At 35.0% G+C, this 26,498-nt stretch overlaps 1 protein-coding gene across 2 annotated transcripts in view; it reads left to right on the forward strand.

The window, feature by feature from the left end:
* LOC113493121 (leucine-rich repeat-containing G-protein coupled receptor 5-like) overlaps window positions 1–26,498 on the forward strand; it is a 240,709-nt gene that overhangs the window by 63,568 nt on the left and 150,643 nt on the right. The window lies entirely within an intron of this gene.

A 26,498-nucleotide genomic window follows, 5' to 3' on the forward strand; every position in this document is an offset into this window, starting at 1 on the left:
GTATTAATATAAACGGTAAAATAAATTATCCTAATAATATTTGAGACCAATAACCGCAGTCCGCACCGCCCACTAACCAGGGACAAAGCGGTCCTATTTAAAGAGGTATTTCAGACCCAATCATGATTTATGATACTTTCGGTTTTAAACTACCTCAAAGTTAATTTAATAATGTTTTTCAAGGGAAGGAAACCCTAAATCAATTGCTATCGATGACGTAAAACGATAAAGTAGGATTCTTAATTGGAAGGTCATGACAATTTCGCCGAGATTGTATTTTACCACAATTTTCAATATCAAAGTAAAATTAAATTATCCACATTTAGTCACAGGGAAATTAAATTAGAATGTTTCAGAAATATAAGAAATATTTCGATTTAGATATAAACGGAAAATGAGGTATATTTTGCCTTAACCGGACAAGTTCTATGCAAAATCTATGATTAATTACAGTCAATCTTCGAGGACGCTCATTATGGAACCAATGACACGTGGGAAACGCCAAGAGTAATAAAGCAGAAGACCTATTATGATTAATATGTGAGCGTCGACGTGAGCTCTACCCGATTCACTAATGAAGAATGCCCCGCCCCGCGCCTGTCGCCTGCTTATATACCACCCCCACCCCGGCCGCGACCCGCGTGATTGATGACGTAGCCACAACGTCACTGCTATCCTGCTGGCTGTACGAGTGATGTGGGTGCGATCATTTATTTAATAACAGCTGTTGTATAAATGTATAAAAGATTATCGTTTTTGGGTCAGAAAGGAAAATTAATATGGAACCCCAATCCTAGTGCTGATTTGCCCGAGATATATATTTGGTATAAATAGCTCTATTCCGTTTTGTATTACGCTATTCGTTTGTTCTTAAAGAGGAATATTACGTTAAGCTGTTATAAAATATTTACCTTCTCGTTAAAAGTAATATTTTCTCTACCTCTCTTTCACGATTCTTCGGAAAGGAAAGTTAAAAAAGCTGTATTAAACAGGAAATGAAAATAATTGTTTTTCTCCCTTTTGCAATCGCCTAAGAGTTAGTACGCAAGACAGATAATCTTTATCAATCAAACGCAAAAGTAATTAAAACGGAAATAACAAAATTACAACGTTCAAAACTTCAATTACTGAACCCCACAAGCGGATACACATCTTCAATATGGAAGCCTCCATACCTCTCATCATTTCTTATACTATGAATGGTTTAGGTCAGGTATACAACCTCTTTTCTCGATATGACCTGAACAAAGGAAAACGTTCACTAGGAGGTCAACTTTTTATATAGAAAAAAAAAACAGTATTAATTAAAAAATACAACGGAATGACTTTCCGCTGAACAAAGGCAAAAACTCTAATAAATAAAAAAGCAAAATACAGCTTTATTTATCCGTAAAAGATTTAATTTCATTGTTGAAATAATTTACGCTCATTTATAAGTGCTAAATTATTCTTTTCCAATTTTAAAAACTAAATAACGTTTATAGCAGCCATTTATGTTTAGGCAACGGAACGTCGCACCTAAACCATCCGAATAGGGCTGTCGCTTTGATTAATAAGTGCTGTTGACATTTTAATTAACCCGGCTAAAAGTCGGGCTATGCTTTGTTTCAGCTGAATGGGGACGCTCAAATGCCCCCGAGAATACACTAGGTGTACGAACAGGCTTTTATTTACGCAATGCCCGATGACGGGCTTAGATAATTTAGTGGTGGCGTGCTGATGAAGGTTTTAGGCTGTTTTTCACAGTAATAAATACGAGTTCTGATTTTTCGTTTGATATTCGGAACGAAGTTGAAGTTAGTGGTAGATTTTAGCTAGGCGAATTAAGATACTCCGAAAATACTCTAAAAACAATTCTGCACCAAAAATTCTTGAAAAGTTAATTTTTAGTCCGCAAAGCTTACTTCATAATAAAGCCACAATTGAAACAAAAAAGGTTCTAGTTTTAATAACGCACGACCGGAACAGAGTACACAAAGAAGAAAGTTAATTTCGCGCCGAGAAAAATATCGCGGGCAAACATGGCGGCCGCCTGCATAGTGTGGCACGCACACGATTTTACAGTAATTTACATTTTTACGAGCCGAACGCTTGTTTTTTTTTTTGTTACAAAACAAAGGAACGTCTGACCACAAGCCAGACTTAACAGACTTTATTAAAACGCGATTGAATTCAGTTTTGTTTTAAATGTTGAGTTTGTTAATTTGGTTCGGTTTAGGGGTTTGGAAAATTGAGTTTCAATTGATTATTTTGTTCTTCTTTGAATATTTAACGTAACTATATAAAGACATTTTTCAATTAACTGCATCTTCAACACATTAATTAGTATTTTGAACACATAAATAGTCTACCCGCTAATCAATACCTACGTACGGACTAAAGGTTTTCATAATTCAATACAGTGACGAAATGGAAGTTTTTGACGATATCAATCAAAATTTTATCGAGATAGCACTAATTCCCATTCGATTTGTCACACTAACTAGCTTTATATGGATTCTCATGGTTTGTTAACATAGTTTTCAACTTTACGTCAAGGCTGTAGAGTTGAAATTCTATTGAAATAGTTAGCATAAATCTTGCCAGCCGCATTGCAATTTAATGACAAACCCAGATCGAGTCAGACGGCAAAAAATTGTCGCGTCTGCGGTGATGTCATATTAGATTTATAAGGGGAATACGTCGAATAGATATTTATAGACAGATAAGCGGATACTTGCACTTATTCTATTATATTTTATGACTAAATTATTTTCTTCATCGTTTTTCAAATCGATTAATGATTAATATCAACTCCTATTAAAAGACTAAACCATTAACGTCTTTCTATAATAGGAAAGATCAATAGCGGATAAAATATAGAGGCTTATTATATAATAAAGCAACACGAATGCCTATAAACAAAACTAAACGAGACAAAGTCACATAACTCAATATGAATAGTGTCCAAGTAACACGCGACCAGCTCGCAAACTATTCCAAGATAGAATCGATGTTCAATTCGATTTTATTCGATTGCAATCACCGGGGAACAACACTAATCCGATGACATCATTGCCAGGTGGGCGATTATAGACAATTTTAATTTGAAAATGGAAGCGATTGGTTAAGTTTTATTTTTAATTCGATTGTTCAATTTGATTCGGCTTCCTTTTTCAAATAATGTTTTTGCTGTTCAATCGTTTTGAGATTTTATCGTTTTAGTCAGCGATACCTGAATGGTGCTGAACACTGCTTAAATAATTTAATTACAAATTCATGTACATTATTTTTTACTACAGTATATGAAATTTCGATAAATATATTTTCCCTTCACGATTGAAAATTCTTAATGAAATTACCCAAAAAATGATTGCATGATTCACAAACACTAACAAAATTCAAAATAGCCGGCGAACTCATTATTGGCCTACAATACTGAGTTTATACGCTAAGACGAACGTGTACGGTTCTCCTAATGGCATAAACAAAGGTGCATTGCCTATCGGGTCACGTTGCATATTGCGCTCGGAGTAAACATTACTGTGACGTCATAAGAACATTGGATTCCTATTGATTTACGCAGGAGAAAATGTATCTACATATAGATATATACGTATACTGGAATTACAACTCAATTTTCACTTGTTTATAGTTTGTTTTCCGTTGCGCGTTTTGTTTTAAAGTTCTAGTTGTGCTTCCTTTGTTTGGCGACGATGTATACAATTTGTTGCAGGTATTTTTTATAGATTGTTTTGAAAATAATGCTGTATCTATTGACGTAAATTAAAGTTCTTTTTTCGTTAATATATTCAAAGATACGAAGGTTACTTATACACCCTTAATGTTTTCACCAAGAAGTTTCACCATATGCAAAGAATGGCATGCAAAGAACTCAACCAGCATAATTGTAACTTCCTTTTCTATAGTAACATTTAGACGCTCTTAATCCCATAATTATGTATGCTTATCCATAAAGCATAAAAACATATTAGTATTTATTATAAAACTGTGCTATAATCCGTAACTATTCCAATACCACCCTAGATAAAATACATTCCAACAATTTTCTAGAACAAAACCTCTTTCGTCTCTACAAGGAGTTTCATATCATCTTTTCATTCAGTATTTCTTATCTAAAGCACTAGTTAATCTCTTACTGATCTCACATGTCCCTCCAAGTATAAAGATCGCTGTGTGAGACAAGACCGCCCATTGTGCATTATCTTGATTAAACAAGCATTTCCTTTATTATTTTCTTGTATGCAGGTTTTAAAATACTTGATATTTTTAAGGCTTACGGAAGTTTAACCAGCCGTGGTTAGGGTGGATGCAGTAAATTTATATCTAAATGGTCGACAACAGTTGATCGGAATGATGAAATCGTTGAGCAGGAATAGGATGGGTGCAAAGAAAAAAGAATAAATAAATAAATAAAAAAAGGCAAGAGAAGACAGCCTAGCAGTGAGTTTTCAAGGCTGAGGGTGATGATGATCATTATATTATGTCTTTATTTGGTTAAATAGACATGCACATTAAATTGCCATTATACGGTGGACCTTTTAAAGGAAAGATCTTTTTTTTTTAAATAACTTATTACTGGCTTGCAAACATTTTTCTTTCAATGCAGAAAGATTTCCAGAATATTCTCATGATCTGATTTTTCTCATGCAAATTTTAATCTAATAGATATTCTTGCTTCCATCTTAGCATTAAGTATTGTTAGATTAGCTAAGAACGCAAAGTTAAAGACAATACGATACTTTTATGATTTAACCATTCACATTCACCGCCCTTCATTAGCTCTTCAGTAAATAAAACTATAAACAATCTTACAAATCTGGAACACCTCTATCTTTACAAAAACTCTTTATAATACAAAAACATACTCATTTAATCACTTTTATTCCGCGATCAAAATGTAAATTGAAGTATGTATATCCTCTTAATCAGTTCCATATTCATGAGGTTGTGTACACATAGTGTAAGGAGGCTGTATGTCGTCCAGTTTCCCGAAAGGAGAGGCAAAAAATCAGTACTGAGGAAGGAATTTGCCGGTTTATATGTATTTATGTAGGTCTGTTGTGTGTGTATTGAGATTTATGTCTCGTTGTTGTCTATTCTTTATAATTTGATTTGAGGAATATGTTAGTTTATAGAGTTGGTTTATCCGTACCTTAAGGGTAAAAACTGAACCCTATTGGTAAGGCTTCGCTCTTTGTTCATATCTCAACAGCTATCTCATTCATCTTACTCACAAAAGTCGATAAAAATTTTCGCAGATGAAAAAATTATTTGCCAAAAAAAACTGGTGTCCAATTTCGACTTAAGTTCATTTGCCAATCCTGTAAACAAGAGGCATTGCATGTGATCTGATAAAGGTAGTTAAAACTTAATATCAACAACCCATTTCCATATCAATATTACAGGGAAAATGTATGTATCACATTTAAACGGTATCGCCACCATCAGTCACAAAGCTTCAGAAACATAGGGCAATTAAGTATGAAATCTCAGGAAACAAGCAGAAATCATTAGCTGTCGTATTTTATCTTGCGGTAAGGGCAAAGCTATTATATATGAGATAGTAAATTACCTATATTCAGTTAGTTTCGACTATCTTTGCTGCGTCTTTCAGTTGTTTCCTTCCTCATCGATGCCTCTATGTGGTCTAAGTTATGAAGTGAAATCAACTTTTTTCCGTTAGATACCTACATAGAAATATAGAACGTTTATTGAAGAAATACAATCATCTGTTATAATATGAACTTGTATTTAAAAGACGATGGATCTATGTCTGATGGCTGATCAGGCAGCTTTCTCATACTAATTATGTGACAGACAAGCGCACTTTGCAAAGTGCAGCAAACACTCTACAAAGCTCAATTGTGAAATAAAACTATGCAAAGAACCACTCAAACAAAACGGATCAGGCGCAGGCGGTTTAGGGGGAGTTTCGGACAGGAGTTCGTGACGTTTGGGAGTTCAAAGCCAAACAGACGAACAGTAAATTATATGTCAAGATGATTTGAAAAACCTTTTTATATTACCTTGTTACAAAAATTGTTCGCATAATTAACGTTACCACGTCAATTTTGTCCAACAAAACTTCTGCCATCGTTAAAAAGAGATGCCGCGCAACGACGCGTAAAACGCCGTCCCGTTTCCACAATTATCTTACGTTTGCAGATAGTAGCAGACAACTTGACCATGTCTAATTAGTTTAAAATGTATACAATGATACTAAAGCCCCTAACAAGTTAAGATACCTTTAGAGTTACAGTAGATGCTGTTTCAAAGCTTCCAGTCTATGTATCAAATGCTACCGATTGCTTACTAACTACTTCATAGTAGGTACTGAAGACGTTTTGTCAGTTCTTGCTATATTTAGTTCAATTGCTAATTCAAATGAATCACTTAGAAAATGGATGAATATAGAAATTAAAATGTTATTTTTCTAAACGTGCTTTCAGAAAATACGTCCTACGTATATACAAGTAAATTACCGGTAAATTACGTAGAATACCATTATCTTTTTTTTTAAGAATAAAGTGAGTTTAGCCATTTTAAGGATCTCTCTCCACATGTGCACATAAATATACAAAACAGAAATCACAACGCTCTTAGCGCGAGCCCCGACTTTTGCATTTATAATGTTGGTCACAGAAAAATGTGAATTACTTCCTCTCGCACTGTCAACGGTGTCAGCCGAAATATATCTTCCACAATGCAGCTTAAACATAATAAAGGGTTCTATTATCAAAATAACAATGAGGAAAAATTCTCTACATTTTTAATTATCCAGAACGCATGGCTGTATAAATCTCCGACAAGTGCCCGCTCACGCAGCCGCTCGTAAATTAAACGCTCACAAAGATTGTTCCAGAAAAGTCCGAAATAACGCGATTAAGCGAATGAAAGGCCCGAAATGAACAAAGCAAATGTGATTACCGCGTTGCCAGCTAAAAGAAATAGGTAATATTTCTTTTGTGGATTTGCTGGTAGCTGTATTTTTTTAATTCGCCCTCTGGCTATCCGTTTCCCTTTATCCCATTCCTTTATTCATTGATAGCCGCAGACAATGGCAGTTTTTAATCAAAATGGCCAATGGAAATTTACAAATAGAGTTTTCGTTAAGCGTTGTCCGATTGAATTTGGATTTGGCGGTTTATTTTGCCTTTAATATAAACTGGGCCCTTATAAAACGAATGTAACGTAAATATACGATTCCTATGAAAGCTTTGACGAAGTTTTTGTCGATATAATAAAGGTGACATTGAAAAAACACTTTGTATTAAAAAAAACCTGGCCTGAACTTCACACTGAAAAATGATTGTACTATTCGAATAAGCTCCTTAAAATTTATTCTCAAAGCAAGGTTACTCTATACGCTTGTATATTTATCGGTCAAGGTATCTAACAGAATTGACGGCCGAAACTTATAAAGATACTCGTCGTGGCGAGCCGCCTTTACTCGGTAAATACCAAACAATAGCTCGTAAACTATCAAAAACTTTGTATTACTAGTCCATAAAAAAGATCTGTAATAAAAACCTAGAGTAATACGCACGTCGGAGTTGTAAAAGTTTCATTGCTACTTAAGCATGACAATGCGACAACAGATTTCAGTTAAAGCCGTCAATGGAAGGGCTTAGTAACGAAATTCTCACAAAGAGTAAAATTTTTGATTGCAGGAGCGAATGAATGGAATATGATTACCGCTCGTGTTATAAATTCTTATCTTTTGTCTGATTACTGTTAAATGTAAAGAGTTGAAAGAGCCATTCGTAATGAGTTGAAACATTAAAGAGGAAACTTTATTTTATCTGATTTTTCTCGTTTTATAGGTGTTCGAAGTTTTGCTTATCTTTAAATGCATTTCGCCATGAAGTCTTCTAAAAGTTGTTAATAAAATTTTCTCCTTTGCCATCGAGTAAGGGGAATATGAAGGGAAACATTCCATCCATTGCCTTCTTACGACATATCTTAACCAACCGTGAACTAATATGACAAAGCCTCAAACACAACATTCGTTACAGCCGACGGGCCGTCGACGCGCCGTCGGCGGGCCGAGGAGAACTGACAAATTGTCGTCTGCCAAGGAGACAGCACCCCCTCTCGGATATTGGCGTAACTGAGGCAAACATGGGGGGAAAGTTTATATTTAATCTGAGACTTGGGAGTGACGCAAAAAGCGCAATCCAACTTCGACTTGCTTCGTCGCTTTTGTTTTTAGAATGGCGTTTGTCTCGTGAATTGGCATCAGTAAAAAATAAGCGTTTGGATAGGATAAATGAAATAGTTTTTAAAGGAGTTTGTTTCTGGATTCGTGCAGTTGGGATTTAAAGTTACAGTTGGAGAGCGACACAATAAAAAAAAGTTCCAGTGGTTACGGCGGAATGAACTTTAAACTGAATATTAATCCTCTTATTAGACAAATAATTGAGCGAGTAGTTACGAAATCAGTTATGTTTTCATTGAGTAAGCGATTCAAAACCGGGCGTCCAGAGAACCAGACACCAGACTCAACTTAAAACCGTCGAACGCAAATCTGCGGGAGCGCTAATTATTTTTAATCGCCTCCAACTTTGCATATCTGAGCGTTTTTATCCCAGATAGGGTTGATCACCGTACTAAGCCACTCCAGCGACTGGTGGTTATCGCTTAACCCTTAACTGCCATCTAAGGGCCCAAACGGCGGTGAACAGTACTAACGTTTGATAGTACAGGCCCGGCCGGCGTGATATTGAGATTTGCATAAAATGAGCTCTTTTAACCATAGTACGTTGAAAATGTAAAGTAAATACGACGAGTTTTATTAAGAGTTACGATAGATAACGAAGATCTTTAGAACTTTCTAGAATTTTCGGAATGATTCTTGGAAGCAACTGTGCAGAGTTTACGAATACTGCAAGATAAAGTACACAAAGAATTGACTGTATAGGTAACTATGATGAAACAAGACTAGGCACATGATAAGTTTGTATTTGTTAAGATCTCATACGGCTTCTTGGATTCTTAAAATTTTAGGGGAAAACTTAATTTAAAAAGTTTTTTTTTAACGAGATAAAATTTGCAAAACGTGCAGCAAAGCAAAAAAAAATACAAAATATGCTGAATGTTATTTCCCGAGTTCTTGAAAAACAATTCAGAAATGTAATAAACAAAACTACGACTCGCGATAAATTCATTAAAGCTCTTCGCAAAAATATTATTCTCGACCACATCTGAGCTAACAAAATCATATGTAATTGTATTACATTAAGTTACATAATTGTATGTATAAACTGTAGGATATGGGACCTTTTTCCATTGTGGTATCAATGAATTATGTCCCTTATAACTACTTTCATATGAATTCTTGTTACATTTTCGGTAATATTATTATTGTCAGTCTGAGTTTCATTAGATATTAGTCTTTAATGTTGACCATCTTCGGCTTATTGTTATTTGTTACACAAATAAAAGACAATACAAGTAATAATGCTGTAGTTATAATAAGTTGTATTCATGAAATTGATGTAAGAAAAACAAGGGCGATTGAGAATCGGTGTTTTCTTTCGAGTCTTCAAGTAAGACCTGAACAAGTATAGTAATAGAAAAAAAGTAAATTATAAACCAAGAATATCCACAAAAACAAGGCTCATCACTTGAAAGTCGGCCAAAAAGTACGTGACTAACGCGGGCCAATCATCGTGCGAGTAATTAAAACTTCAGCCAAACTAGTGGAGGGTAGCTCGCGCCACCTCCGAATGCATCAACTTATACTAATTAGTGAGGAATTCTTTCGCAGTAGCGCCCCGCCAAGATTTGGAAGTTTGTACCAACTTCGACGGCCCGAGTGTCTCAGCTTTTAATTGGGAATCTTCAGGAATTCGCTTTGTCAAGGAATTCGCTGAACAAACTGTGACTGTGTTGATAATTTGTAAGTTTTCCTTCTTGTTGAACGATAGTAAACACTTCTAATTCCCTAAGGCAACTCGTAAAACGTTCGAGTTAATGTTGCGGACGCTGAGAGCCTAAGGTTTTGGTAAATAACGTGACACGTGCCAAAAAAGTGTTCTACTTTACGACATGTTTCGGGACCCACAAGCAAAATAACAGAGAATTGGCACATTCGCAATGCCTGTTTATTATGCTTGGAATATGTCGTAACCAACGTGTATTCGGAACTATGTGTTCAAGAAGTACCTATAATTGGAACGGTGGGGCGTTTACGTGGAAATAATACGCAAAGGAAAGGCACACAAGACGAAGTTACGGCACGCCGACGGCACGGAACCGGCGCGAGCGGCAGGCGCGTTAATTAAGCAAGAATTTACTGTATTCAAACGCAAACTTTAAGTCAAACCCACCAAGTTGGGCACCGAATTTGTTTTCGCGTGTACGTACGTATCTTCATTAACTTTACGAGTAGAAACTTATTACGTATGTTTGACTGGGGACGCATTAGTGCTGCGGTGGCGGTACACACTCCTAATCCGGCCAATGTTCGAATTTCGACTAATTTCCAGACGCATAAGGCACCCGAATTCGACCCAATTATAAAGCCGGGTCGACTCAAATTTGGACCAATTAGATGAGCCAACGAGCTGTGTCGCACTCGGGAGCAGTTTTGTCGGCAATATAATTTATTAGGGCGGCTCAAAGTCGAAGGCTTTAACCCTTAAAGACTCGAGTCAAATTTGATTACGGACGTTTTAAACGTGTCCCCCTCGGCCGCACTCGAAGTTTTAAACGAATAGTCCGAGTTACCGGCGGCGCGGACACAATGATTCAGATAGAGGCAGGAGATCGAGTTTGTAGGGATTCAAAAATGGTCCTTTTTGGAGGACCCTGCGTACCGGAGGACCGTGTCTGTTAATCTTATTTTAAAAGAGACAAACGAGGCTAATATGAACTGAGCGACTGTTGATGTGAATTGTCAAATCATTTGTATCAATTTCCACCCCGATATTGTCATATCCGTTTCCTAAAGTGGGGTGCGTCAGTTCAGAAAGTTTATGTTCCTCGCAATCTGACAACAACAACTGACAACAAAATTAATATATTTCCAAGTTGAATCAATAAAAGGAGGCTTTATTGAAAATAAGTTCCTTCTCTTTCGTCTTGTAATTTCTTTGTCATATAAACTGTATTCGTATATTGCGAGTCATCGTAAGAATTGAAAGAAAAATCAAAGAGAAAAGAATAGATATTTATGAAGGAGTTGGAACACTAAAAAAAGCCATGACATTTTTAAGTCTTTCGAGTCTTAATTATTTTCTTTGAAGTTCGTTCTTAAATAATTTTACTTTTGGAATAGAATTAATTATTTATATTAATTGCACTAAAACCTTTTGCATAAAATTAAATCTTAGTTCATTTATTAAACTTAGTTCTAAACTCAAAAGTTTTTTGATCAGACCTGCAAATCACATTCATCAGCTTTCTGTGTCTCTATATTCTCGGTCATACATTTAAGGTTTTTCTTACAAATACCTTCTATTCTAGTCTTCCATTATATTTGTTTATGATATCAATAAATTTTACACACCCTAACCATTTACGGTGTACGGTTTTCAATTCTTATTCACAACTGAAATACTTAACATCAAATTTCTGAATGCAAATAAATCGAATAAATAACTCGAAATCGATTTCGCATTGCATTTCCTACATGAATAGGTTTGAGGTTGTGCGGCGCAGTCAACGTCCTGCACAAGCATCCATCTCTAACGGTCGTTGGTCCTTCGATACGCAGACCAATGCCACTTCAGGTCCTTATTGTGTAGGCTACGGTGCCCATGATTTGAAGGAAATTTAATATTCCCACGATTTAATATGCAATTGTTGGAATCACTGCATTATTTGTTCGACACATATGTTTGATAAAATAAGTATTTGTTTAGAAAGGAAACGATAGAAACAAGTACTCAAAACTTCCGATTTATTCTCTGTCACGTGTAACAAAACAAAACCAACCCTCCACTGCCCGCGTCTCGTGAACGATCAAGAAGGACATCAAAAAGGCCAAAAAGCCTCAGACTCAATCGTCTTACCTTCCCCAAGTCGACGAAGGCCAATTAAACGTTTTGAAATTGATTCAACGAAATTCACGGGCCTTTGTAAACGTTCTTATTGACATTAGGTATCGGTCGATTGCCGTTTGATGTCTGCTTAGTCTTAATCGGTTTTTATTTCGTGTTATTGTTCCTGATTTCCGAGTGCCAGTCATTATGAAAGGCAACAAACAAATAAGTGAATAAATAGAGTTTAATGGAGCTCCTTTTAAAGCTATTTCTTTATAGTACATTTTGATTGTTTTGTGGGAAAATAATTCTGGAATAAATGTTGTTAGTTTCAGTCTTAGTTCATTTCATATTCCATTTTCGCTTTACTTTATTGCGAAATCGAAATTTTGCTAGACATTTAAGAAAAGGAACAAGTTGAGATACTAGATAAAAAATACGTGCCCAAAGCTCAGCAAACAAGTCTAGAACAGCTCCAATTAACCTGGATTTACTTAGACCTTTCACTAATTGAAAAACGGAACCCTTTTACTTTCACAACTTTCATGCCATATCACTTCCAAACTACGATTAATTTAAGAACTGTATGTAGAACTGAAGTAATAAATCATTAAAATTACTCTGAAATTAAAGCCTGATTAATCAATTAATCACTTGGGATTGGTCGCTCGTAGACTCACCGATAGGGCCTGAAAGACCCGCCGCGCGCAGCGGAAGGGTTGATTTATGAGAAAATAATGTTCCATTGGGAAATTTAAAGTGTTAACTAAAACTTAAATTGTTTTGCGAATTTCATATTAGGTAATTTGATTCGTGGCAGCTGCTAACTTCCAAGTGGCTTGTGTGAGCTAACTTTGGACCAAGTTTGCGTTAAGTTTTCGTAGCAATTACATGAGATGTAAAATCGTTTTTTTCAAGCAATTTCTCCTAATTACTTACCAGTTTTGAGCAGTATTTTGTTGTGACCGAAATTGACTCTACAAATTTCTACAGAAATTCTCATACAAGCTACAATATAACAGTTCGCCGAAATAAGAAGACGCAAGCAACGAAAGATAAAGTTTTACTTCTATCATAAAAGTAGAGCCAAGGTCACGGGTGAGGCGACCAGTCGTTGCTGTTTCATTGCCACATAAATCTTATGGACTAAACAGCTATAAAGGAGGTCTGATCGTTAATCCTCTGGGAGCTAATTATTCATCGGTACACGAGGCAAATTAAATGGATGTATCTGAATTTGTGTTGCTTACATCGTCTATTATGTAGCGAAGGTGAAAGATTTTTAAACAGTAAAGATGTATTGAGTTTGACAGGTTTTTTGGCATATTCCAGTAAAACACTTGCTGATGTTATCCCTTGACATTTATGTCATAAAATCATAATTTATAATGGACTGTACTCTATTTCGAGTAAAATATTGAAAAATAAAACATGCATTAACATTAAAAAAACAACAAAACCTGATACAATTGTCACATAGAATCAGGATTTAGACTAACAAGTTAATTAAGACCAAAAAGCATTACAGCTTTTAGCATCCTAAAAGCTTACTAAACTGGCTTTGACAGCAAATTACGTAACAGTTCGGAACATTAAGCTTAAATAGGTGACACACATAAAAACTTGATCTCTCACAATAGAATGATATAATGTACTGCCTCCATTGAAGTTAAGACGAGTACATTAAACACGTTATGTTCTCAAAGAATCGCTACAAATCACGATAACTGCGACTGTTGTTGTTACAGCGTTTATGAGCCGTGTGACCATATGCAAGGCTGTATGCGGGATATGTCCTACTTCGGTACATTATTGTTATGCTGTTTTTCTATACATTTTGTATCTAAAGAAGATTTTGTTCATGACCTTCCTATTGATAGTTTTCTTCATCTTTGTTATGTCGCTAATACACGAAATAGAAATGCTCATATATAATGTGTGAAACTGAGACTTGATTAAGATTTATTATATGAAAATCGAATTCTACAAATTATGAGTTTATGAGAGAGATTATGAAAGCAATAGACCGGACAGAGTGAAAGGATGTAAGAATGGCCTTTGCCATGCACTGGACAGCGATGGTTGAGCAAAGAAGAAAGTAATATGAAATAAATTTATCGACACTTAATAAAACATATGATAATGATAAATAACGGTTACGATATCCGCTAACACACAAACAAGCTTTCCTAAATCATAACGCTAAATCAAGTATAAGTTATTTCGAGGGCACTACATCAAGCGGATATCCTTGTGATCGTTACGACCATAAAGACTAGCCGTACGAAGCTTGTTTAATACCCATAATTTATCAATATTGCCTATTATCCCATGCTCCTGTGATTCGCACAATATGGACAGTTAACCCCGTTTCCATCTGGGTCACCAGTAGTTCAACCATTTCACAGTCGTATTTTTCCACTGTACATTTGCGACGGCCATTTAATTATTCCTTTTTTACTTGGGGAACGTCTAAATATTTAATTTTGAAGGCTTTTCTTTTGTATCGGATTTCTTTTCTTATTCGCTTTACCTGAAAATGTTGTGAAGTTTTTTGGACAGACGAATTATTTTTATTGTTGTCTTGTACAAATGTTTTGGAAAGGAAATAACAATTTGTCTGTTAAGTTATTTGGTACTTTTTAATAATTTTTTTTTGTAGATACAGATGATTTTATATTTGTCACATTTTGATATTTAAATGTTTGTCGACAAAAATACTTCAATATGTAAACATTGGTTTCGACCCCCGCATTATTTTAATATGGTAAGCGAACACAAGAAAGAACTTTGCAGAAGTGGTCTCCTCATAATTGGATGTCGACAGTACCCGAAGCCCGAAGTGGGTATTCAACTTGAATCTAAAATATCCGAGTCCACCGATATTATTATGTTTTTCGCTTCTTCGCTATTGCGCCATATATAACACGCTGGAAGGAAGCTTCATGTTTTTTTGGCAGAGGTTTTTCCTTACTCGCCCTTTACAACGGAATCTAATATTACAATCGTTTTTGACGTAACACCTTAGATAAGATTTTCGCTTTAGTGTCTATTTGGTCCTATTTTCTTTAACTGCGCGCTACAAATTGGGTACGAGACAGCTAGGGTTAGATCGAGTAGTGTCCAATTACTCGACGTACTGTTCTAAAAAAAGAATGAGAATTTTATTGTTGCGACTTTTCTTGTTAGATCCGATAACCGGTGATTACCGTACATTTTATTTTTAATTATCGTGAATTAAACAACTGTTTAACGAGTTAAGGTTTTAAAGGTAGAAAATTCGTCTAAGTCTCTGTCGCACAACTTGGTAGGTACATGTCAGTATGTCGCTTCTATTTTGTTTTGTAACAGCTCAAGTTTAGGGCTGATATAAAGTTTGTTAGAACCGCTCACAGCTATTTATAATAAACGCAATAAATACAGATATCGCATGTTTATCTTGTGGTAATACGAGTTTATGGCACTTGTTCGGAGGACTTGGGGCTTGTAACTTGCACAATATCGTATCTATCAACTGAGTACATTGTTCGAGCAATCAATTCTATCGCTTTGTGCTCTGTTTGCCTGCACTATGACGGTGTAAACTGTTTGGAAACTAGATCTGAGGCCTAACATCAATAATACGTAAAGTTTGACGACACTGGTCGACGTTCTGAATATGTTGGCTTCAATAAAGATGTGTCTTTATTTTATCTTATGAATCATATAACGTATAAGCATACAGAGTCAATTTCTTAAAAAAAAATTGTTATAATTATATGAGGAGTTCCTTAAAAGCACATTTACCAGACAATTTAATGACGTTACACATACACACATCACAATACATCATTTCTAATAGAAACATTTTAACGTTTTTATCAAATTACGTTCACCCAAAATGATTTTGCGCACGGTATTTGCAAGTGTCAAATCATATTTATTTATGACGGATTTGGTTCCCGACGCACCTGCGTGTAGGGTGGCCCTGCTAATCCTCATCATCGGGATAATTCCCTTTGTGAACGCGATTATGGTTCGTCGTGTAATTCACATAATTCATGCCCCTAGCTTATTATAAAAGGAAAATTAGATTGTAATGTTTTAAATTGAGGTTATATGTACAACGTTCAAGTAGTCTGGTCGTGTTTTAATATTGAAAATTAGGAATTAGTCGTTCCAAAAACATAACTATTTTTTTTTCAACTCTTCGCATTATATAAACTATTTAACACTCAATTTTTTATTAAATTAATGTCTTTCTTAAAAAGAATGTCTTCACCAAATACAAACGTGATTTCCAAAACGTTGGTCGCTGTTAAAATACATTAAATGTCATTCTACAGTCGAGGGTTGAGTAAAATGTTTAGTGTTCCAACAGAACAATGTATTTCGTCTTGTGGAAATTGTAAAATAGTGGGGAAATAGGTTATGACAGTGCAGTAGATGTTGTGCTTACAAGCCGTAAACGTTTATGCACTACCGCATTTTTATGCCAGCTATCGTTATATTTGATGGCACGATGTATTTTGTTGTGTCCTAAAGCACAATTGCTGCAATATCACTTTAAATATTAATAGTGGAGTCTACTTTAGTGTTCTTGTGGTTTTCACTAAGAGCAATTCTTTTTAAAACTCAAAGTACAAATTAACATTATAAAATTGTAATTACGTTCTTATAATATAGGTAGGATGTTATTTATTTTCATTTATATTTCCAGTACCTTTTTCCTTTATATTATAGCATAGTGAAAATACAACAACCTTTATAAATACCTATGTAAGAACATAGTTTGATTCTAATAGTATTAAAGTATATCCAATTACTTCTATCACCAATAAACGACTTCAAGTCATCCTACGCATGAGTCTTAAACGAAAATCCGTACATCGCACCTATCTAAACGCCTACTTATAAATATCAAGTGAGTACCACAAATAGCCTTTATCAAGTGGCTGGAGTCTATCAGAAGTAAGCAGGGGGGCTATCACCACATCTTTGAGTGGGCAACACAGTTGTGGAAAGGAGATGCTGCTCTATACACCGTAGTCTTCCGTCTCGCTTTAACAACTGCAACAGATACTTCAAGAGGTGGTAGTAGGCCTCTTGGTCTTCATAATTGTCCCCCGACCGGAGACAAGCGGTATAATCGGCTTACAGCGGCTGACGCGAAACATTAAGCGATAAATATTAATAGAGGTTTGTAATAACTGGTCGACCTTGTTTAGTTAGCTGTTTTTACGCTCAACTTGTTTCTTGAGAATTGGGAAATGAATTGTTGAGTAGTTGCTACTGAAACCCGGTTAGGTTAATGTAATATGTACTTATAGAATTTAGGGCTTTAAGCGGACTCTGTTTATGTGACAATATGGTAGCCAAACTGGGAAAAGCAAAAATATAATAATAATACAGTTTTCATGATATGTCTGTTAAGCCAATTAAAATATAATTAACATGCGATAAAATCAAAAGAACTTCCTTTAATTTATACATTGTACCCATAAATACCTGGACCCCGATGTATTAAAATATGATAAAATTATTCAGAAAAACCCTCGGAGTTATGAAGTCAGCTTTTAGGTACATCATTATTATTCACGAGCTAACGACATTATTAGCCGAGGTAAAATATTCTTTCAGACTCCAGACACTATTTCGAGGGATGATAAATTGAATAAAATCCTCTAACTAATGAGATAATGTAATTATCGTCCGCGTACAACGGCAAAAACATTTATTAAGCTTGTCAAGGTACAAAGTTAATGATACAATAAAGAATGATGAAATAAGTCCTGTTAACGAGACGGGAATTACGTTTTTAGTACAATTACGTCATTAGCTTTATGTCATCCATAACCACTATACTTACAAGAGGTCTAAGTTTTCCCAAAATCACCCCAGACTCATCTTACCTTCATTCTAAACCACCAAGCTCAATTTATTGATGCTAGTCAAGAAGACTATTAAACTAATTCCAGTTCTCCAGCCATTTCTTCTTCCGCCAAATAAATAATAAACACCCCGATGGAATGTCAAAACAAAAATTCGAAGCTTGTAATAATGGGGCTTGTCTAATGAAATGGGAAGAAAAATCCCGCCAAAATGCCTTGTCACCGGCGCTTGACGCGTCAACATAGATTAGTCGGGGCCGTTGCGAGCTCGCTAACTTCGTCCGCCGATTTTGCTTTCAACATTTTATTTATGAAATGTGTACGCTGCAATGAAAGTGAAATTTTGTTTTATTCGTTCAGTTTTGATTCAGTTTTAAAACGTACTTACATATAATATTTCATAGTGATACTTTTGGGAATTTCCGCAACTTTTTTTTCTTATTGATAAATTAAATATCAAATGATTCCTCATGCTTTGCTTTGAACGGAGAAGAGTGTCAGACTGTCAGTGACTAAATCCCCTCTATGTTCTTTCTTCAGCCCTTATGTACCGGGATAACCCTTTCGGACAATCCCGCAGGCCCGGCAATCATCAACCCAAATGGGCTTCTCAAAGCTTGCTGAGATCTAAAATTTGTAATAGCCTGACCTTTAAAAAAAAACATCATACCATACAATATTAAGTAAAAATGCTTTTATTGCATTAATATACCGACATTTTTTCCTCAAGAAACATTAAAATCAAACATCTCCGTATTGTTGGCTCCGTTAGCGTTCGATTCGTTTCGATTACATTTTTTATCGGCATTCGTTCGTTCCAATTAAATTGTTCACGGGACTCCCGTGCCGTGTGACGCTATAAAAACTCAAACCCTCACGGGAAAATCTAGAGCGGCACATTTTTTAATACTGATATTTTTAAAATTCAAACTGGAGACAAAAAGTATAAACATGGAATATTTCGTGGTATGAATCACAATAAATACCGCTAACTGCAACATATCTACTATGTCGGGTAAAGTGCATGTAGGTAGACTACATGCACTTTACCCGACATAGTATGTGGGCAGGTCGAACCCACGAAATCAAATATAGAATCTATTGCGATTCTTTCCGAGTAGCGAATCTGATTTATAGAATAGCTGTCCAATAGAAAAATAAAACACTATCAACGATAGTGGCAAACAGTATCGGAATTCCGAGAACCTATTAATAAAAGAGACGTCTTTATATTTCGATTCGTAATTCCGCTCACGAGTCACGGGTACTCGATATCAGTCACAGAATTAAGGTCCCAAATTCGCAAATCAGTTCCCTGACAGATTCGATTCGCACACCGGCTTAACATGCAAAACGAAGTCGATCTTTACAGAATACTATATTCGCTGCCTTTGCACGGTTCCAACTTTTATTCCTGCCAACTTGTTTCCCTGGCTTGTTTTTAAATAAAATACGAAATAGATGCAATCTCTCGCTTGTCTGAAACGCAGAATCGAAAAATCTTTCAAATACCTGGATCGGGGCTAGAATGATTGCTATCTCTATGGAGTCATGGTGAGGGCTTATTTTCGATTGTCTTGGAACAATCGGGAGGTATTTTGAAATGTCGTTTTAAGAATGTCAATAAAGAATTGGAGTCGTTGTTATGTTTATTGAAGATGCCGGGGACGTCCCGGTGTTTGAAGGTGGCTGGTTTGATTAACTTTATCATTTCGTGATTAAAGTCACATTGAATTGTTGAAAGGTCAAGCGGCTGTCGTCGCGCTCGGAATTCTTTAACGAATCGTTTCTTGATTTAAGGTTGGTTATTGAAACTGTATCTTATAATTTATTGACTGTTATTTCATTAGGAATTTGAGATTATCTCTGATTTATCTGTCATTTATCTTACAATTTACAAAGAGACATTTTGAAAAAATAGCAGTTGGTTAAATACTAGTTAAATGTCATATGCTGTCCACATACTTACATTATCACCACCACCGATTTCCATCACAATCAAGCCATATTCATGGCCTCAACACTTTCCATAACCCATCATAATGAGCCATCACTCTCTCATTACCACACTATAGAATATAATTGCAGTAACTTCCCGTTAGCTGACCTGCGCGTGCGTCGTGAAATGCTAATTATAGACCGCAGCCGTCTATAGCCGATAAATAGACACCGTAGACAGGCCTTAAAAGGAACAGGAAGGTCGCTGGTTTCATGTCGAAGGCTAACTTAGGAACTGTCTATAAATTATTAGGATTTATTTGCGCGATAAAAACGTGATTCAGATGTTTTTTTGTGGCTGGTTGCCAGTTTTAGAGCTGCCTACGCTTAGTCTAGATTCGTGACTAGCTTAAGTCTGTATATGTGTCTAACTATACGTGAGATGCATGTGTTTACGAAGTCCACCTCCACTGTTCGGTGACACTTGGTGTTCTGGTATGGAAACGCTACTCTAATTAATATTTGTCGTCGTCCCAGTAAAATGTGGTGATTGGCCAGATTTTTTTTTATGATTGTAGCTTATGAAATTTTCCATAACTAGTAAATGAATAATATATATAAAGTCAAACAAATGCTTTAGTTTGAATGAAGCGTTATAATTGACAATTATATGATATATTGTTTTTAATTAAACAGATTTCATGAATTGCACCTTTGTGCCTTTAAAATATTCTGCCAAACTGACGAGAATAAAGGATAAATAACAATATTTATCCAAACGTACATTATGATTCTCAGAAAAATAATTATTTAATCACATATAACTTGTATCTCTATCACCACAACATACGGCCACTTATTATAACCGTCCATAATAATGAATATACATTTACCCAGGCATCGATACAGGGAATAATTTTAATTACACCGCGTCGGGCGGTGTCTGTCATCTGCAAGTGAACTGCGGAAACTGTCAGTCACAGCTGAGCTCGCTGTACGAAAGCTATACAAATAGGCGATCTACCAAGCTAATCAGATACCTCACTGGACAGGAGAAAAGGGAACTTTAATCCTGGATCAATAGAGTTCAAAATGCATGTTCATATTTAGTTAGGAAAGCATCTATGGTGATGTGATTCTCTTCAGCTCGGCTTGATATTTCAAAAATACAAGAGCAGTACTAATAAGTTCAATTAAAAATAGTATTTCGTGAATGATAATTCTAAAGTTTGACTAAAACTAAACCATACTAAACTTGGTTATATCCCGGTACCTATGCCACATAGTAGATAAATCAGTCAAATTATATGACAAAATGCTTAACGTCCTGCACAAACAAGTCCCATCAGCAAGCCTCTCATACAATCCCATTTAAAGACAGTAATACGTCTCATGTAATAGGCACATATTACATACAGTCTGCACTAAGATCATTAAACCATTTGCCAAGCACGGTGATTATGCTAATGTCTACGAATGTCAACTGAAGCTAACGGGAGGTCCATATCTAGCTCCGGACGTCCACCAAGCGATACGAACGCTAACGAGTATGTCAACTTGTACTCATTAACTATTAATACTTCATTACCTCTCTTTACATAATTTCTTACACCACTATGCCAATTAACTCGTAAACTTAATCACCATGAAAATATGTTGACATGAAAATTATCATACGTCAACACATCTGACCCCTTTCCAAAGTTCTCACATTCGAAATTTGAATAAAAACCGTTAAAATCAAAGCTTGATCTGTGATCAAGTTCTGTTGCATGCCAGTTCGCATGAATGGAGTTATATTTAAACGTTTTTAAAAAAAGAATCTCGTGGAGAAACAAGTATGGCGGCATAATTTAGTGGTACAGCAATGAGTTGCCGCCAGGTGGCCGCGACGCTGCGTCTGCGCATGCAACCGGTTTGCTCGTGAAACAAGTTGTGAAAAAACAGCGGCTGTGAATGGGTTTTTTGTGTTGCTTTTGCATATTGCGTGTGGTATGTCGCACGTTCAAGGGATTTTAAATTAAGAAAGAACTTTGTTATTATTATTGTTTTTGGTTCTTTCTTCTATATATTTTGTCTTAAACATACACTGACATACAGTATTACTGCGCTCCATAGACTAATTAAATACACGATGCCCCCATACATTTCAGTCCTGTACCATCCAGTTAGATCATAATCTTTGCTTATTAGCTGCCTATTCCTAGATGCACTTGCCTCTAACTTGCACCACACAACATTGTCAACTTGTCAGTAAGTTAAGATCAAGATAAAACCGAATGATTTGTGGATCCCTCTCAAGCTGCGTGTTTCATTTGACTAACGCTCACTGTGTTTTTATAGACTCTCCCATTCATATATCAAAATGGAATTTTAATATTAATAATATTTATCTCTGTGTCTTGGTTATCTTTGGGAGAGTTATCATAAATTATATAGTATATTACCAATATTTGATGGTGAGAAAGAGTTTTCGAGAGACCCTTCGTCATCTCTTAAGTAATACAGTAACAACTCAAAACTCACATTTGGATTCGAAATCTTTCTCGTATTTGATTGTCCTATTCTTAATTAAGGGTGATTTGAGTCTACGTTAACATTCCCAAATTACTTTAAAAGAAAAACAAATGATTAGAAACAATTGCTTACTAAAAATCCCCCAAGAGAACTAACAGTTAAAAGCCACTGCACGACAAATTAATAGAATAAAAAATTCAAACTCGACATTTCGTTTATAAGCGAGTTCCAAACCCAAGTCAAAAATAGAACAAATTACTGTCATAATATTAAATTTTGTTTTTAATATAAGCGAGCGTCACCCCACGATATTGTCAAAAGTGGTCACGTAAAGTCACGTTGTGTCACGTGACGTAACAAGCAACGCGTGCTCCTCTAACGAAATGGAGAACGGCTTTTGAGTTTTATTATTGTTTTATTTGTTTATTTTCGGAAAACGAGTTGTGTGCTCATGGTTTGTGGTACGTGATTGTTGTTGCACAAGAATGTTTTGGCATTGTGGCGACTTAAGTAGTGTAGTTCATGATATTTTTTTATAAATTTAATTACAATTACAAATATAAAATAATAACATTAAAAATTGTGTTACGAATAGAAGAGGAGCCAATTATGTCACTTAAAGCAGCTACCAAAAATATCAAAGTCAACATTTGCTGCATGCACTATATGCTTTATCTTTTGTTTACAGAGACTTAAAAGAAATAGAAGTTAATAACAATTTCAGTAATGTTCAGGAAAAGACAAAAATGTAATTCCCTTTACTCATTACAGGTTGTCGCTACCGTGTCTACAAAACGTCCTTTTACTTTGATACCATCTGTCTCAACTTAGCATAACACATGAATCTTCAACTCGTAAAATTATCATAAATCATTTTATTAAATTAAAAACATTCCACCAATATTTTGACGTGGAGTAGTAAAATAATTTAATCAATTAAATAAATTATCCATGTGTCGATGTTTGAGGTATTAAGCAACGTGTGTGTTGGAAAACTGTGTCGATCGCTTTCTCATGGTGGTTTCCCTTTTAAGGTTGTTTATTCTTCTTGTTAATATGCATAAGTTTTTTATAGCCTTTGTATACCTATTGCGTTAAATATTGCTTAACAAATGATATACAAGCAGCGACACTCGATTTTTTTTAAGCTGATTAAAATAATAGTATGTTAATTATTTAAATATATAACGTTAAACTTAATAATAATAAACTACACGGTAAATAACGCATATCATTAACTTAAAAAAATATATAGAAAAATATTTGTCTAAAATATAATTTAATTTAAATTTACACACCCTGTAGTTGTGCTATCCTTAATAAGGTACTCTACGCCGGCTTTGACGAGAGTACTCTACCAGTACGGCCATTTTGTGCGTCAGAACTCACGCAACTCACTAATTACCAGCCATCATTTGTAACATAAACTCTGGCACGACGAACTTTCGCTAAATACTAAAGAAAGGGTTGCACCGCAGTGGATAATGAGCGAGGATAGAAAGAGGATGAAAAGAGTCCTCTTTTGTGTAGCTTAATAGGTTTTTAAGTATCTAGGTTTAAAAGTTAATGTACAAAATGAAACACAATATAGTTTAGCTATGTGTGTTGTATTATTGACTGTCGCTCGTCGGTACCATTGCCTATACAAGTTCGTAAAATAGATACCAGGGTTTGAGACAGCAATAAAAGCTATTAATAAATCTTTAAATAGGCAAAATATCATTACAAAAACGAGACGGGTTGAAAGCCTTGTTTAATATTCAAATATTTTTTATTAGCTACATTAAACTCCAATTTAATGTAATGACACAATAAACATCCCTTTCAATTAAAATGAAGCGGAGCGAGAAATAGCTTTGGTGAAACCTCGTATCGAAGGACCGGGGCTATAAGACCGGGGGGGCTGGAGGTCCGGGGGCTAAAGGACCGGAGGGCAAGCCACCCTCGCGTGAGAAACGAAACTAAGTTCAGAACAAGAATGTGCGGTTGGCCCGACACGGGTAACGTTTATACCTAAGATACTCTTAGTCCTATAGAACATTGTTCCTACTTAAAATAGTTGTATGTTAGTCTTGTTTGACACCTAAGACGTACCTAAATCAAAGGTGTACTTAATTAATTTAGGTTATTTAGGTGTTTGGACAGGCTTGTTGGCTTCAGCTTTTAATACACTAGGGATGATGAAAGCATAAGGACCCCTATAAGTAACATATCGGTTGTTAGTAAAAAGCATACTGGTAAGTGACGTCACATGAGATTTTAAATCACTATATCACCTTCATGATTTGTTTACGTAATAAAGGATAAATACGCAACCATTATTTTTTTAATCTTTTTTACAGACCTAACATTTTTTTTGACAAATACGCTATTGGTATAGATTACTGCTTCAAAGTTTAGAGAGAGGGCTTGTGATGTAACTGCTTCGTAAAAATATATTAGGTTTTCACTAAATCGTTTTTTTTTATATTATCTTACAAACTTCAGTTTCAAATTCGTTATCATGAAATTAAAAAAAAGATATGCAATTTTTTATTCGATCATAATGAATAACAAATACCCAAAATTAAGTCATCCCTAACATCAGGCAATACAAAAAGAAAATAAAAGGCCAAGGAACTTAACACGAGTTACACTATATGTATGTACAAGAATAATGAGATTAACGAATGCAATCCCCGGATTAAATTTATTATGCGTGAAAGAACGGGGGAAGAATACTAATCTTCTACACTCAAGTAGGGTTGGAATACCGAAATGTTACAATAAAACAAGTATTTCATGATGAAAATGCTAGATTTTATCATCAACTTTCTGTACTGTTAGTAAGAGTCCGCGTAAACGAATATGGGTAATAACAAGAACTCATTCATAGTTTTAATTCTGCTTGTGTACGTTTTTAATAATTAAAGTTAATTAAAACATCTAATTATTGATGAGATCAAGATACATAATCAATTAAAATATTTTTTACAATAAATTAAACTAAATTAATATTTACATTTTTAAAACTATATTAATATAAAAAGAAAAATATACATTATAATTAAAGTTATATCATGTTTTTTTTTATTCTTTAAATTTGTATTATCTATTAGAGATTTTTTTTTACATTTTTGCTGTGAACAACATGGTCTATAACTTTGACTAAGATTTGTCTATTTACCATGTAAGAATATGAACCTAATTTCCAATAAAACAAGTTACAACAATGCGGTGTAAGTTTCAATACATATTATATTACCTAAAATAAGATCTAAATAAATACAAAGGAATGATGCCCTAACAGAAGAAAATATGTGACATGACGTAGGTGATGTATTGCACAGCAATTAGCGTAAGTTTATGCAAGAATGTATGTATGTAAATACTCGGTAATTGTGAAGCGGCCCTAGCTAATGACAGACATTGTTGGTGTTTATTCATTTTGTTACTGTGATAATTATTAAGGAGAGTACAAAGAAACATTGTAAAATGCAAAGTGTTAATCAAATTAACTGAGTTTTTAGAGTAAATAATTAAAGTTATGTTTTTATTTGCCTCAAACTAAAAATCTTTCTTACTTGAATAAAATCGTAATTTAATTGTAATCAGATAATAATGTGCTTCTTCTCATAAATAATATTTTTGACTATAAACAATAGATTCACAACAAGATACCAATTCACTGCAAAACGTGTGCGCCATATTATTTTTCTTTTGTTTCACCGCAGTTTTTTTGTTTTTATTTTAATTGACCATACATTTTTTCTTTGCTTGGCATCCCTGTTCGGATAGGTACCGGCCGAAGCCGGTGGCGGGTCTTTGTATAGAATTCCGCTTGAATTACGAGGACTCTTGGAAGTATTACTTACTGTTCACGCTCTCTCTGCCTTGGGGTGAGTTGAGCTTCAAACGAAATCAATATGAGTATTTCGTTGTTTGCCTCAATGAAAAATGTGAGGTGCAATTATTTTCGGATAACTGTGTTAACAAAGTCGATGGAATTTGTATTTTTTTTCAAATTGTTTTTTTTTTTACTATGATTAATATTTCGCAGAGCACGTGAACCAATCAACTACGTCAATAGTTTCTGCGTACTGAAACTGAGAAATTGTCGGAATCTGTTTATCGCGACAAATAAATTCTACCATACAATATTTTCCTGTTCCTGAGCTAACATACTCTATTATAGCATTTGCCA

This window comes from Trichoplusia ni, chromosome 4 (assembly GCF_003590095.1).
Source record: "Trichoplusia ni isolate ovarian cell line Hi5 chromosome 4, tn1, whole genome shotgun sequence".
In the NCBI taxonomy this organism is placed as follows: Eukaryota; Metazoa; Arthropoda; class Insecta; order Lepidoptera; family Noctuidae; genus Trichoplusia; species Trichoplusia ni.